Source organism: Epargyreus clarus, unplaced genomic scaffold (assembly GCF_041222505.1).
Source record: "Epargyreus clarus isolate Ecla_fem2 unplaced genomic scaffold, WU_Ecla_fem_2.2 ptg000033l, whole genome shotgun sequence".
NCBI lineage: Eukaryota > Metazoa > Arthropoda > Insecta > Lepidoptera > Hesperiidae > Epargyreus > Epargyreus clarus.
Window position 1 is genome coordinate 5,212,631 of NW_027332238.1, and position 14,895 is coordinate 5,227,525.

Here is a 14,895-nt window from a genome sequence, read left to right on the forward strand (position 1 = left end):
CGTTATGACTTATAGATGGCGCTGTACCAAGTATGTATCAATTTAACTATTTGCAAACTAGTTTATATTCATGGTTTAGGGGCGATTTCGCCAACGTCGCATAAATCTTATTCCTGGAATAAGTCGTTAGTAACTCGCTTGTAAGCCCATTTTATGTTTCACCAACTTTTATCCTAGGGATAAAATCTCTATATTGGGGTAAAGTCGTATACCGCCGATTTCCGCCGAATAAGCTGCTATTCGTAGATTAGCAGTGTCACTCTTTCACTGTATTGTATGTTGTACTTAGTACTTACACCATTGACTATAACCTGAAAAATGGCACGTCGTCTGAACTTACCGAATAGTGGAACCGATAGTGATAACGATGATTATTTATTTCCTCGGCCATGGTGATAAAGAACTTAAAACTAGTTCTAAACATAAAAAACAAAAAGCGCGCCCAGGATTACTGTCAACTCAACTGTCAAAGTAACGTATTATCCGAATAAATTTAAGAATATACAGGGCCAACCAAATGTAAAATATTTACCGACCGCCATCTGTTGGCAAGTAGCAAAACTATATAAACAGCAAAGCTCTTCTTGGAATGATTTTTCGAGACCAATTGTAGATGGCGCGGTACCAAATATCCATCGACAATCTAACTACATATTAATTGCAAACAAATCTATTTTATATTATTGGTTTAATGGATTATTTACTTACAAATATTATTATGGACTCAGATTAGACTGTGACTAAAGTCAATCATGCTGACAAACGTAAATTGCCTTGTAAAATTTATTAATTTTGATTTTCACCTATTTATTTATTCATTAAAAAAAATTATAAATTGGTATAAAAGGCGGAAAATGACAGAAGCATTATTCATCTAAGTTCTTTGATAAAAGGGACTACTTTCAATACAGATATTAAATCCTTACCATTCCATACTATTCCTTATTTACTAATATTATAAATTTGAAAGTAACTCTGTCTGTCTGTCTGGTTGTCTCTTCTTCACGCCTAAACCACTGAACCGATTTTAATTAAATTTTGTACAAAGATAGTCTGAGACCCGAGAAAGGACATAGGATACTTTTTATCCCGGAAATCCCACGGGAAGTAGGGATGGCGGTCTAAGATCGATTACTCGGAGAATCGATCTTTTGGCCCAAAAAATCGATTATTTTAATCGATACTAGTAAAAATTGAATCGTAAACTATGCATTTGATCAAGTTATGATCTTTAGCAAAGTTGTTGTCCACGAGCCCACGAAGGTTTCAAAGTTAGTACGACTAATTTTCGCCAGATGGCGCCACTGCCATTCCAATGAAGGTACGATTTTTCAGTTTTATGTATGTTTGTATGTCATATTATTTTCTTTTAAACGCGGGCGAAGCTGCGGGCAAAAACTAGTTAATAATATTTTTGATAACATTGAAGTAAAGATGTAGCATGCAGTCCACCTGATGGTAAGAGGTACTGTCCATGGATATCAGTAACCAACCTCCGATAGAATAAGAGACCTGAGTGGCGACAGATTCTGCCATTACTGAGGACTAAGTTGAAACGCCTCGGATTTTTTATAGTAATGTAGGAGTAGTAGAAGAGCATGTAGTAACTATACCTACCTGTAAGTAAGTGGCTACTGCCGCCCATGGACTTTTGTTATCAACCCCAGATAGGATAAGATTCCTACCTAGGCGTTTTAGCTTAGTCCTCAGGGGTAGCGGCGCATCTGTGGCCGACCTCAGGTAGGAATATCTAATCCTATCTGGTGTTGATTACAGATGTCCATGGGCGGCAGTAGCCACTTACCATCAGGTGGACTGCATGCTCGTCTGCTACTCCTACATTATAAAAAAAGTCAGCCTAAACTTAAACGCACTGTTACTTGCTAGATATAAGTGTTATATAAATCTCATATATATAATTCTCGTGTCACAATGTTAGTTACCATACTCCTCAACGGCTTTACCGATTTACACCAAATTTTATATGCATATTCAGTAGGTCTGAGAATTGGCTACGATCAATTTGTCACATCCCTAAGTGATAAGGGTTGTTCAACCCTAACTTTTTTTTAATTTTTACCGTTTATTACCGTTTTTTTTTAACGTTTGCCGGGTCAGCTAGTAAAAATGTAAAGGTCCTTTTCTCTTTTTAAGCTAAAAATAAGGTATTACCTATAGGTACCTAAGGTAAAGTCACCTAATGCCGAGGGGTTTTGAAATTGGCACAAAATTCCGTGGTATTTACAAAAACGGCTTTTATAAACTATTTACCAACTCATTTTTACTGAAAGGTATGTTATTTAATAGATAATTTATCACTCTATTGTCATATGGCTATCGTAATAGTATTATATATATAGTATGAAGGTGGTAGAACCCTTTGTGGTTCGACTCCGGCGGCACCACCGCCACACCTGTTTCTACCTAATAACAGCAGTGTTAGGCGCTGCTGTGTTCCGTTTTGAAGGGTGTGGTAAGGGAGACAGACTTTTCCGAGGCATTCCAGCTTAGTCCTCAGGGGTAGCGGCGCATCTGTGGTCGACCTCAGGTAGGATGTGTAATCCTATCTGGAGTTGATTACAGATGACCATGGACGGCAGTAGCCACTTACCATCAGGTGGACTGCATGCTCGTCTGCTACTCCTATATTATAAAAAAAAAATTATGTGTATGGTTTTTTAAATAATCGTATAGTTTTGCATTAGTGCCTCCATCAAACGTATGCTTCATACATTTTGGGCCTTTTGCACGTGAATGTCATGATTTCTCAAATAGTGATGTTTTCAATAAATTTACATGTGTGTGATAGTGTTTCGATGAAAACATTATATTGATTATATATGGAATCGATGACATTTAAATATTGTGCTTATTTCTTAACAGATAAGAGTAAAAATAAGTTTAAAAATACAGCGGAATTAGGTGCCAAATGTTTTGGGTTGTCCTTTAAACCAAGGTATACCACGGAATAGCAATTTCATAGACTTGTTTTTAATATTATTTTTTGTAATTGTTTTTAAAATAAGCACGTCTTGCTTCGAATTTGACAAGTTTAATACTCAATTAATATCGAAATCATTTTCTGAGGTACAGCATTATACTGTGTTACCCAATTATATAATATCAAAGATGACCTATCTATGTACTTTCCGAATTTATTCTATGGGACAACTAAGGAGATAAAATGAAGTTCATTCAGATATCGATGTAATATTGAACAAGTATTGTATATTATAATGTACATATTTCAATAAAGTATCTTTCTGTCTCTAAATTGTGTAAAAGTATTTTATTATTTAATAATCAGAATTTGGAAACGTGATTTTTAGTTATGAAACGCTATTATATAACACGGAATTAGGTTGTATGGGCACATTAATCCGCGGCATAACCGCAAAATACTATACAGGGTGCTTAAAGTTTTCATCGGTTTTGAAGAACATTTCTATTGTTTGTATCAGTAATTAGCTTAATCCTAACTATTGAAGAATTAACTTTCTTATACGATTTTAATATATATTTAAATAAGAACTAGCACATTTTATGACGTTTTCATTTGATTAAATTACTCAAAACAAAATAATTCTACAAACCTCATGACGATATTCCATATTATTATTATTTCTGGTGTACGATAATACACGAATTGACTGCAGTTTAAAAAAAATACATGATATACTTTAGTAAAATTAACCAGTCAAGAAACTATACTGTAAAAAGTTTTATTTCGGCAGCTTCCCTTTAATCATAGCTAAGAACACTTTCGATAAAACTACACATTAACTAATAAAAAAAATTTAAATCGAAATTGAATCTAAATTCAATAACTTATATTTATTTTTATACACCATGTAGCAGTCGTTCTATCTCTTTCACTCCCTTATTTTGTATACTCGGAATTAGGAACCAAATACATCGGAGTAAGGATTTTTACATCGGAATAAGGGTTTTCTGACTTGGTTCATATTTATTTAAAATACATATTTAAATCAATATTTAATCGTAAAATGTCGTTTATTTTAAGAGTACAGATAATAAAGCTTCTGATAAAATTATCTAATTCATTATTAAGCCGTAGTAAATGCTTAGTATCTGACGCTCTTTCTAGTTTTGATAAAAATACCGCGGAAATCACTTTACCTTACATAAGAAGTGAAGTGAAGTTTTGAAGGTGGTAGAACCCTTTGTGGTTCGACTCCAGCGGCACCACCGCCACACCTATTTCTACCTAATAACAGCAGTGTTAGGTGCTGCTGTGTTCCGGTTTGAAGGGTGTGGTAAGGGAGAAAGACTTTTCCGAGGCATTCCAGCTTAGTCCTCAGGGGTAGCGGCGCATCTGTGGCCGACCTCAGGTAGGAATATCTAATCCTATCTGGGGTTTATTACAGATGTCCATGGGCGGCAGTAGCCACTTACCATCAGGTGGACTGCATGCTCGTCTGCTACTCTTATATTATAAAAAAAAGTGTACATTTTGAACTTGATACGACATTCTAACTTCTATATCCTGTAAATATAGAAAGGTACTCAAAGGTCTAGACTACATGAATAATACATTTTTAGACCTACCTCAATGTCATATTTAAAAACAGTAAAACGAATCATTTCTTTATATTCATGAAGATATATACGCACTGACGGTAGAATCCGGTGGTACGGCACCACCGTCACACCTATTTCTACCTAATAACAGCAGTGATAGGCGCTGCTGTGTTCCGGCTTGAAGGGTGTGGTAAGGGAGACGCTGAAGGTGGTAGAACCCTTTGTGGTTCGACTCCGGCGGCACCACCGCCACACCTATTTCTAACTAATAACAGCGGTGTTGGGCGCTGCTGTGTTCCGTTTTGAGGGGTGTGGTAAGGGAGACAGACTTTTCCGAGGCGTTCCAGCTTAGACCTCAGGGGTGGCGGCGCATCTGTGGCCGACCTCAGGTAGGAATATCTAATACTATCTGGGGTTGATTACAGATGTCCATGGGCGGCAGTAATCACTTACCATCGGGAGGACTAAGCTGGAACGCCTCGGAAAAGTCTGTCTCCCTTACCACATCCTTCAAACCGGAACACAGCAGCCTAACACTGCTGTTATTAGGTAGTTATGAGAGTCCTTCTCGTTATGAGAGGAGACCCGTGCCCAGCAGTGGGACATATTGACGTACTGTAGTGTAGATTAACCTCTTTTCTTTGACGTCATTGTTTTTTATGACCAAAACTTCATGACTTACAAAATTGATTTTAATTTCAAATCATGTTTTTTCGCTGGCGGATATAAAAAAGCTGGCAATGTGACATTTGGAAAGCTATATGAAATTGTAGGGCTTATTAAAAAATACTTATTTCTAATGTATAGCAAGCCTTGCCTTTCTGTTATAACAGCAGTGTAGCGCTGCTGTGTTCTGGTTTGAAGTGTGGTAAGGGAGACATTACCCTATGTTACCTAGGTGTAAACACTTAGTCCTCAAGGGCAGCGTTGCATCTGTGGCCGACCTCAGGTAGGAATATCTATTCCTACCTGGGATTGATTACAGATGTCTATGGGTGGCAGTAGCCACTTACCATCAGGTGGACTGCATGCTCGTCTGCTACATCGATCTTATAAATAATTGGCCAGGTGCGAGTCCATCGCAAACGGAGGGTTCAGTACCACCAGCCGCTGTGTTCTGATTATCTATAAACAATATCTAATGACGTCCTAAAACTATTTGTGAATGGAAAAACGAGCATGCTGTCGCCCACGGCATCTGTATCTTAATCCATATAGAGTCATGGTTCTACCTTTTTTATAATATAAGAGTAGCAGACGAGCATGCAGTCCACCTGATGGTAAGTGGCTACTGCCGCCCATGGACATCTGTAATCAACCCCATAGGATTAGATATTCCTACCTGAGGTCGGCCACAGATGCGCCGCTACCCCTGAGGACTAAGCTGGAACGCCTCGGGAAAGTCTGTCTCCCTTACCACACCCTTCAAAACGGAACACAGCAGCGCCTAACACTGCTGTTATTAGGTAGAAATAGGTGAGGCGGTGGTGCCGCCGGAGTCGAACCACATAGGACTCTACCACCTTTACAACGGTATGCGACCACACATACCGTTGTAAAGGTGTCCGGTGTACACCGCCGTCCTTCCCGGGGTCGCTAGTTGGGTGGTTCGAGTTCCCACACTTGCCCTCATCCCCGCAAGCCCGTTTTCAGTCGCCTCTTACGACAGGCAGGGGATACCGTACCCAAATTAATTCAAACATTTTTTAACACGCTTTTATTAGCTTGGGTTGTATGTATGTATATATGTACGTAACAGAGTAACGGAATCTTTGAACCCGATTTCTATCCACTTTGAACGTTCAGGTTAGTTCAAAATTTTGAAAAATAATCAAAAACCGATGACAATACACGATTTTAATAATTTTGTACCATTGTCCTTATCAACATCCTCAGGATGAACGATTTTCGAGGCGAGTTTCTCTCGCCTTAGAGAAAGTTCACGCAAAGTTACTAGATTGATTTTTAGTTTTGAAAAATAATAATGTTATTTCCCTATAACTCAAATGTACTGAAACATATCTATAATGCCATCTTGTAGAATGAGTTTTAGGATTCCGTACTCAAAGGGTAAAACGAACCCCTCCGCTGTCTGTTCGTGAGTCACAGGGCTTTATCTCTTAAACCGTAATAGATAGACACTTGATTTTTTTACAGACGATGCATAATGATGGTCGCTATAACAACAAATACTAAAAATTAATAAAATAAATATAGTTCAAAAAACTAAAAAACACGCTTTTATGATAAAATCAACTAAAAAGTAGAAAATAATTTTCAATCTAGGAATCAATTAAGGAACAGTAAATAGTATAATTGTGGAAAAAGTGTGGCGTGCTTTTCGAAAACTGATAAGTGGAGCACCCCACGCTTTTTTTGAATGTCAATACATCTACCACCACTTCACAAGGTGTTTCGTTATGGAGAAGAAGCGGAAAGAAACTCCATAACACATCTTAATTTATTTTACAATGGCAAACTTAACCTAATGGTACATGTGGAGCTGGAGCTACTTCAGACCACACCATTTTATCAGTCAAATAATCACTTAGTTTGTAGTACGCTTTTTTACATAGCGTTTGTCGACATGTTTAAATTATTTTTGATGTGAAACATCTATAGCCGCACGTAAAACCGATTTCTGGCGTGGCGACGCATGCCGTGGCGACGCTATACGATGGTATATATATACAGTCTATATGCAGTAGTGTGTACGGTGTGGCGACGCGTCGCCATGCGCAAACAGTATTTTATCATTATGACATATTTAGTTCCTATCACAATATGTTCTTTTCTGCATATTACTTTTACAAAATAATGTCGATGTTTCACATCTGCCAGGCGTCCCGTGACGGCTCACATTTTTTTTTATTCAAAAGCCTTATTCTAGTCCCTTGACTACAGGGACAAGGGAATAGACCTATTATAAGTATTATACATGATTATGACCTTATTAGTATTAATATTATGTAGGTTCTCTGAACAGCACACAATCTTTTATGTATATCCATTACTAAGCGGAACATTTTCGCAAAAAATGAATTTAAAAGTAATATCATCCGGAAGTTTGTGTCGCAATCGGTACCAATGTCACCCAGGATGTGTGTAGGTCGTGGTTTGGTATCGACGTCACATTTTTTTCTAGTAGAACAGTGTTTGAACTACTCGTAAGTATAAAAGTTAATATAATTATTTCCTTTGAAATTAGGCTTACTAAACAATGTGGTAGAACCCTCTGTGGTTCGACTCCGGCACCACCGTCACACCTATTACTGTTATAACAGCAGTTTAGCGCTGCTGTGTTCTGGTTTGAAGGGTGGTAAGAGACACACTTTGAGGCGTTGGGGATTAGTCCTCAGTAGCGGCGCATCTATGGCCGACCTCAGGTAGGAATCTAATCCTATCTGGGGTTGATTACTGATGTCCATGGACGGCAGTAGCCACTTACCATCAGGTGAACTGCATGCTCGTCCGCTACTCCTATATAATATTTAAAAAAATCATAACATGACAGCAGTGATAGCCTAGTGGTTAAGAAACTCGGCCACTTGATCGAGGGGTCTGAGGTTTAAATCCCAGGCACGGACCTCTGATTTTTTAAAGGTATGTACGTATTAGAACTTAATTATCATTTGCTTAAACGGCGAAGGAAAACCTGCATACCTGAGATCTATACTAATATTATAAAGAGGAAAACTTTGTTTGTTTGTTTCATTGTAATGAATAGGCTCAAAAACTACTGAACCGATTTTAAAAATTCTTTCACCATTCGTAAGCTACATTATCCACGAGTAACATATGCTATATTTTATATGAAATATATTTGATAAATAGATTTTGAAGCGGTACAAAGTTTGCCGGGTCAGCTAGTATAAAATAAAAAAGGTGTTTGAAGTCTACCGATACGCACTTGTCCAGCGCGGTGGACTATGGCCTTTTTTTTTTTTTTTTTGTTGACGAGGGGGAAACCTTCAAAAGGTACCCGACGCCATGGGAGTGACGCCGGGTTATGTGGGATTTTTACCACACTAAAACCCCCCCGGTGGCCGTCCTCAGCGTTTGGTGGAGAACTCCGGGATCTCCAACGGAACACAACCGGAGTAGGTGGATTATGGCCTAATCCTTCTCATAATGAGAGGAGACCCGTGCCCAGCAGTGGGACAATAATGGGTTGATTATGAAATAACTATAATATTAAAACTATTATTACAACTATTACCGAGTACTTTCCAAAGATTATCTTTTTATTTTGAAAAGATTAATTTATTTTTCTTTCGACATTTTTTTATGCGGTCTTGGAAGTGTTTCAATCAATTCATTGAACTCACTCGTGTTATTGGTTATGCGAATCTATTCCATTTGTCAATAAATAAATAGGAATAAAACATTAGTTATCACTGATCTAAGAAAGTGGTAGAACCCTTTGTGGTTCGACTCCGGCGGCACCACCGCCACACCTATTTCTGCCTAATAACAGCAGTGTTAGGCGCTGCTGTGTTCTGTTTTGAAGGGTGTGGTAAGGGAGACAGATTTTTCCGAGGCATTCCAGCTTAGTCCTCAGGGGTAGCGGCGCATCTGTAGCCGACCTCAGGTAGGAATATCTAATCCTATCTGGGGTTAATTACAGATGTCCATGGGCGGCAGTAGCCACTTACCATCAGGTGGACTGCATGCTCGTCGGCTACTCTTATATTATAAAAAAAATCTAAAACAGTTGCAAAGGAAATATTCTCTTTCAAAATCGGAGGTGAGTTCCGAGGAATCGAACCCACGACTTTCCACCCGCCTTTGAGATAGGCCAAGTTACAAACAACTGGGGTATTGCTACTTTTTACGATTTTACGAATTTATTTTTGGTTTTGGTTATTCAGTTTTGTAAATTTGTCGATTTTTGGCTCTATTATAACTTATAGCTATGTAAAGTGTATTATAGGGCCATAGATTAGTAAAGATACTTCGCCGCCTTGAAATTGAATGAAGCCACAAACGGCTTATTAGTAAGTTCTTTTTTTGAATTCTTGACAAATAAAAACATTTTTAGAGAAAATTTACGAATAAATAACTAATACTGCGTAATTTATATAATAAATAAATAATTATGTAAAATATTTTACGGACATTTTAGCACGGAGACGTGGCAAAACTTTTTTACGTAACTATTTCAATTGTCAAAACTGGGTACATTTTCTTGTTAGGAGTGAGTAATCTTTACTAATCTATGTTTAGGGCACAATATATGCGTGAAAATGATGATTAAATATCATAAATAAAATATATTATTTGTTGGCACAACTTTTTCTACTCAATACTAGATGGCGCTACTTGTAAGTAAACTTACGCGGTGTTTACATTTTTATAATTTTGTGTGCTCAGGTTTCCGGAATTTTTAGTAATATTGCATTTAATCCATACTAAGTCACTCTGATGATTAAGTTGGAACGTCTTTTATTAGTTTTTCAGCTTTACCACATTTTACAAACCAAAAAACAACGTAGTTACGCATTTTTATAAATCATCAACAGATGGCGGTAGTATAGCCGCAGCAACAATTCTACCAATTGGTATGTAGAAGCTTATAGAAACGGCTTATAGCCGTTTATCATATTCTATTATCATATTATATTATACTGTTGTGTTTTATATGTATTTATTTGAAGGTGGCAGCACCCTTTGTGGTTCGACTCCGGCTGTACCACCGCCACACCTATTTCTACCTAATAGCAGTGTTGTGTGGTAAGGGAGAGAGACTTTTCCGAGGCGTTCCAACTTAGTCCTCAGCGGCAGCGGCGCATCTGTGGCCGACCTCAGGTAGGAATATCTAATTCTATCTGGGGTTGATTACAGATGTCCATGGGCGGCAGTAGCCACTTACCATCAGGTGGACTGCATGCTCGTCTGCTACGTCCTATATTATAAAAATATATATATTTATACATAATTTTTGGAGGTTATGGGTGTATTAAAAATAATTAGCATTTTTGTTAAAAGTTAAAAACAATACCGTGAAGAAACCCCGTGAAGACATGGGGCTCTTCAAAAAAGGTGTAAAAAGAGCTCTCCTCCAAAGCCGGCGATGCATTGGCGACTCCTCTGGTGTTGCAAACGTCCATAGTCAACGGTGACTGCTTTCCATCAGGTAGCCCGACTCATCGTTTAGGTATACGTATTTATAAAAAAAAAAACACTTCTCTGAGATTTCTCATATCTGAAAGGTACATGTGCAGTTTACCAATCCGCACTTGATAAGCTTCGCTGCGCTTTTTCAAAGTTACGTGCGTATTAGAAATTAATTATGACTTGCTTAAACGGTGAAGGAAAACATGATGAGGACACTTGCATACCTGAGAAATCTTAAAAAAAAGTTCTCAAAGGTATGTGAAGTCTACCAATACGCACTTGGTCAGCGCGGTGGACTATGGCCTAATCCTTCTCATTCTGAGAGGAGACTCGTGCCCAGCAGTGGGAGAGCAATGGGTTGATAATGACTTGACAATCATGCAATTATAGGCCTTAATTCTTCGACTCACGCCCAGGAACAGCATTGTAATAAGGTAAGGGAGACAGACTTTTCCGAGGCGTTCCAGCTTAGTCCTCAGGGGTAGCGGCGCATCTGTGGCCGTGGCCGGCCTTCAATTACAAGGCGATGACATATCCATATTTATCTATGATATTAGGCTTAAATTTGATTCTTATAATCAGTGTTACAGATTAGAAAGAGATTGTTGTGTTATAGTTGACCAAACAACTAATAAGAAACAAAAAAATATTCCTTAAGGATTGTTTTCTAAAATTAGTTTCACAGAAACACAGAAACTGGATGAATTTTAAATTTTCAATCGACTTTCAAATTTTATTATACTTTCAGTGCTTTGCCTACGAGTGGAATATTTGACTTTGTGACGAGCTCCCACATCGTATGTAATATTGTATTTATGTATATATATTTATGCATTATATGATGGCGCATGTATTACTGCATGCATATATGTATGTATGTATGTATGTATGTATGTGCATACTCATATGTATTGCGCACACATGCTCAGTTGTGCTCATTACTTAGAATAAGCCATTGATTAGTAAAGATTACTCACTGCTAACAAGAAAATGTAACTAGTTTTGACAATTGAAATTGAAACTGTCATCTATGGTGTTTTTTTTTAATATTTAAAAAAAAATATTTAAAAAAATAGTTTTTAGATGTTTTACGAATGAAACGATATTTCTCTGCACTTTTTCTTCGATTTCGTGTTTTTGCACGTGTTAACTGAACATGTCGGCATTGTTCCGCGTAAATTAGACCATGACACTTATTAAACGACTGACACGTTTATCAGCCGTTTAAACCATTTAATGGCTTCCTTCAATTACAAGGCGGTGAGATATCTATACTTATCTATAGAATAAGCAGTTTACTTATTAATTTATTTTTTTAATAAAATGCTTAGTGGTTATTATTATCTTGTTATTTTTAACCATCATATTTCACCCACAAAAGTGTAAATTCTACTGTAGAAAATATTTTTAATAAAACCTTTAGAATTATTACTAAAATTATTTTCACAGAACTACTAAGAAGCTAGAAGAATTCATTTTTAATGTTGAATTTTATTACACTTCAGTGCTTTTGGTGTGTATTACTAGTGGAATAATTGGGGTCTTGTGTAGGTAATAAAAAACAGGATAAAATTGCAAATTCTATAATGTCACCATCCATACAATAACTACAAATCACATTTGTTTTCTAAATCTAACTAAATGCATTCTTACTATACGAATTATAAACAAAAATATGCATACGATATACATTTTATATAGTTATTATATATTATGTAAAATAAAATAGTATTAATAAATGTTAGCTTTCATGAAAACCGTTCAACGCAATCTTTTTGAATTGAGAATATGAAAATTGCGGTAAAATATCAAAAGAAATGTGAAAATTAATTTCATTTTTACAATTCAGAAATAAATTGTAACATTTTAAAATTAATTTCATTTTTCATTTTAAGCTAAATTGTCGTTATTGAGTTAATCAGTACAATATTGTTAATAAAATTGTAAGAATAAAACAGTAAAATTAATTTTCAAAATGTTAAATTTCTAAAACTACAATTCTAAGTTAATTCTTTGAAAATCCAAACTAAATGTTAATTGAAATATATATAATTATTAGAAATTACGAAAAATTTTCAGAAATACATTGAATAGTTATAAATATTTCAATTGAAAAATAAAATACAAAAAAATATTTAGAAGTAAATACGTGATTTTATCAGACAGCTATTTTTTTTGCAATTTATATAAAATGAACTATTTCATATTTTTATACATTGTTGAAGTATGAATACATACAATAATTTTGATTCAAACTTTAACATAACACAAATAAGGAATTCTAAGGCACTTACAAACATTTGCAAATTGTATTACAAATATGAAATTTGTAGCCCTTAACGTCATCGTTAAGGACTAAGGGAAAACATTACCACACGTCTCACTACTAAAATCGTTTTGATGATAAAAGGTTGACAAAGTCTGATAAAGCTGGTATAACCGCATAGTTCTACCTTCAATACAATACCAAAATTAATGTACAGTAAATAAGTTTCCCACACATTTAGTTACAATACAAAATGTACAAAAATACATATAATTAGATTTATTTCGACCAAAATGAGACTTGTCGATAACAACTTTCATTTCTCTGAGCTGTTTGATACATTTAGTAGCCATAAGTCAATTATAAAAGAAGAAAAAGAAAAGTCTATACCTCTTTAGTAAGTACGATAAAAACAAAAAAATCGGATGACAAACAAAAAAGAAAAAATACATACATCTGAAAATTGAGCCTACTTCTTTTCGAAGTCGGTGAAAAACTGTTTTATCTTTGCCTTTTTTAAATCATAGATTAGTAAAGATTACTCACCCCTAACAAGAAAATGTACCCAGTTTTGAGAATTGAAATTGTTGCGTAGAAAAGTTTTGCCACGTCTCCGTGCTAAAATGTCCCTAAAATATTTGAAATAATTTATTATTTGAAATAATTTACTATTTATTATTTAAATTACGTATTAGTTATTTATTCATAAATTTTCTCTAAAAATGTTTTTATTTGTCAAGAATTCAAAAAAAGAACTTACTAATAAGCCGTTTGTGGCTGCATTCAATTTCAAGGCGGCGAAGTATCTTTACTGATCTATATTTTAAATATATATAGTTATAAAAAGATACATAATACATATTTAACATCAACCAAACAATAGATGAATAAAATAATAAATTTCACTTAATTTTATCACAATTTACTTTTCAGTTCTTGAGTTACAGCATTCATTCTTCTAAAACTAACATACATTCAAATTGCTACTCGAAATCCACAATACAAAATACAGTCATAGTTTTTGTTTAAAAACAGCAGGCGTCCTTATTTTCCTGTAAGAACGGCAATCATACCAATTTTCATGAAAAATCACGCGTTTTTATTGTTCAATGTGATGATGTGATAAGTAAATAAAATTTTAGTGTCTGTTCCTGTCAGAATTTTGAGATAAAAAGTATATAAAAACATTCTTAAATAGAAATGTGGCGTTATGTAAAAACTTCAAGTCAATCCATTGTCTACTTTACGATTTTTGCGGATACAAACGTAAGTAATATGGTTCGTATGTATCAAAATTTGGTAGTTAATATACAGGCGTTCTTAAGACTAGAAAAACCAACTTGACTATAAAGAATTGAGATTTACGTGGTCTTTGGAGTTTAAAAAAGTCACCCATACCTAAACTACCCATTAAAAGATGCTTTTCGTCAAGATTCTAAAAGATTACGTATAAAAAACACATGAAAATTAAGATAATTTTACATCTCATATCGTATTTATCAAGGACTGACACAAATGACTTTTAAAAACAAAATCATAAGCCAAAAAACCTTAAGAACTTTAAGACAATTTTCAAAATTCGAAATGTAGGTTTTAAAATTATAATTTTTTATTAATAATTCTTTGCCAAATTTACAGGAAAACAATAGAGCGATGCATTAAATAAGCATAATAATAATCACATCAATAAACTTTGAACTGAATTTTAACTTAAAATTATTTTATTTTTAAAATTTACAAAAAAATGAGTACAGAACGGACTGCTATTAAAAATTATTTACGATTTGTGAGAAATTATAAAATTCATTTCAAGTTAAAATACAATTCAACGTTATTTCAAGTGACTACAAAAAGAATTTTCAATTTTTCTGCGAATGAAAAAATAATGAAAATTTTTTTGAAAAAAAAATACAATTTTGTTACCATACCCAAAGCCTTGTAACCTAGAGAGTCTATTTTGAAATAAATAT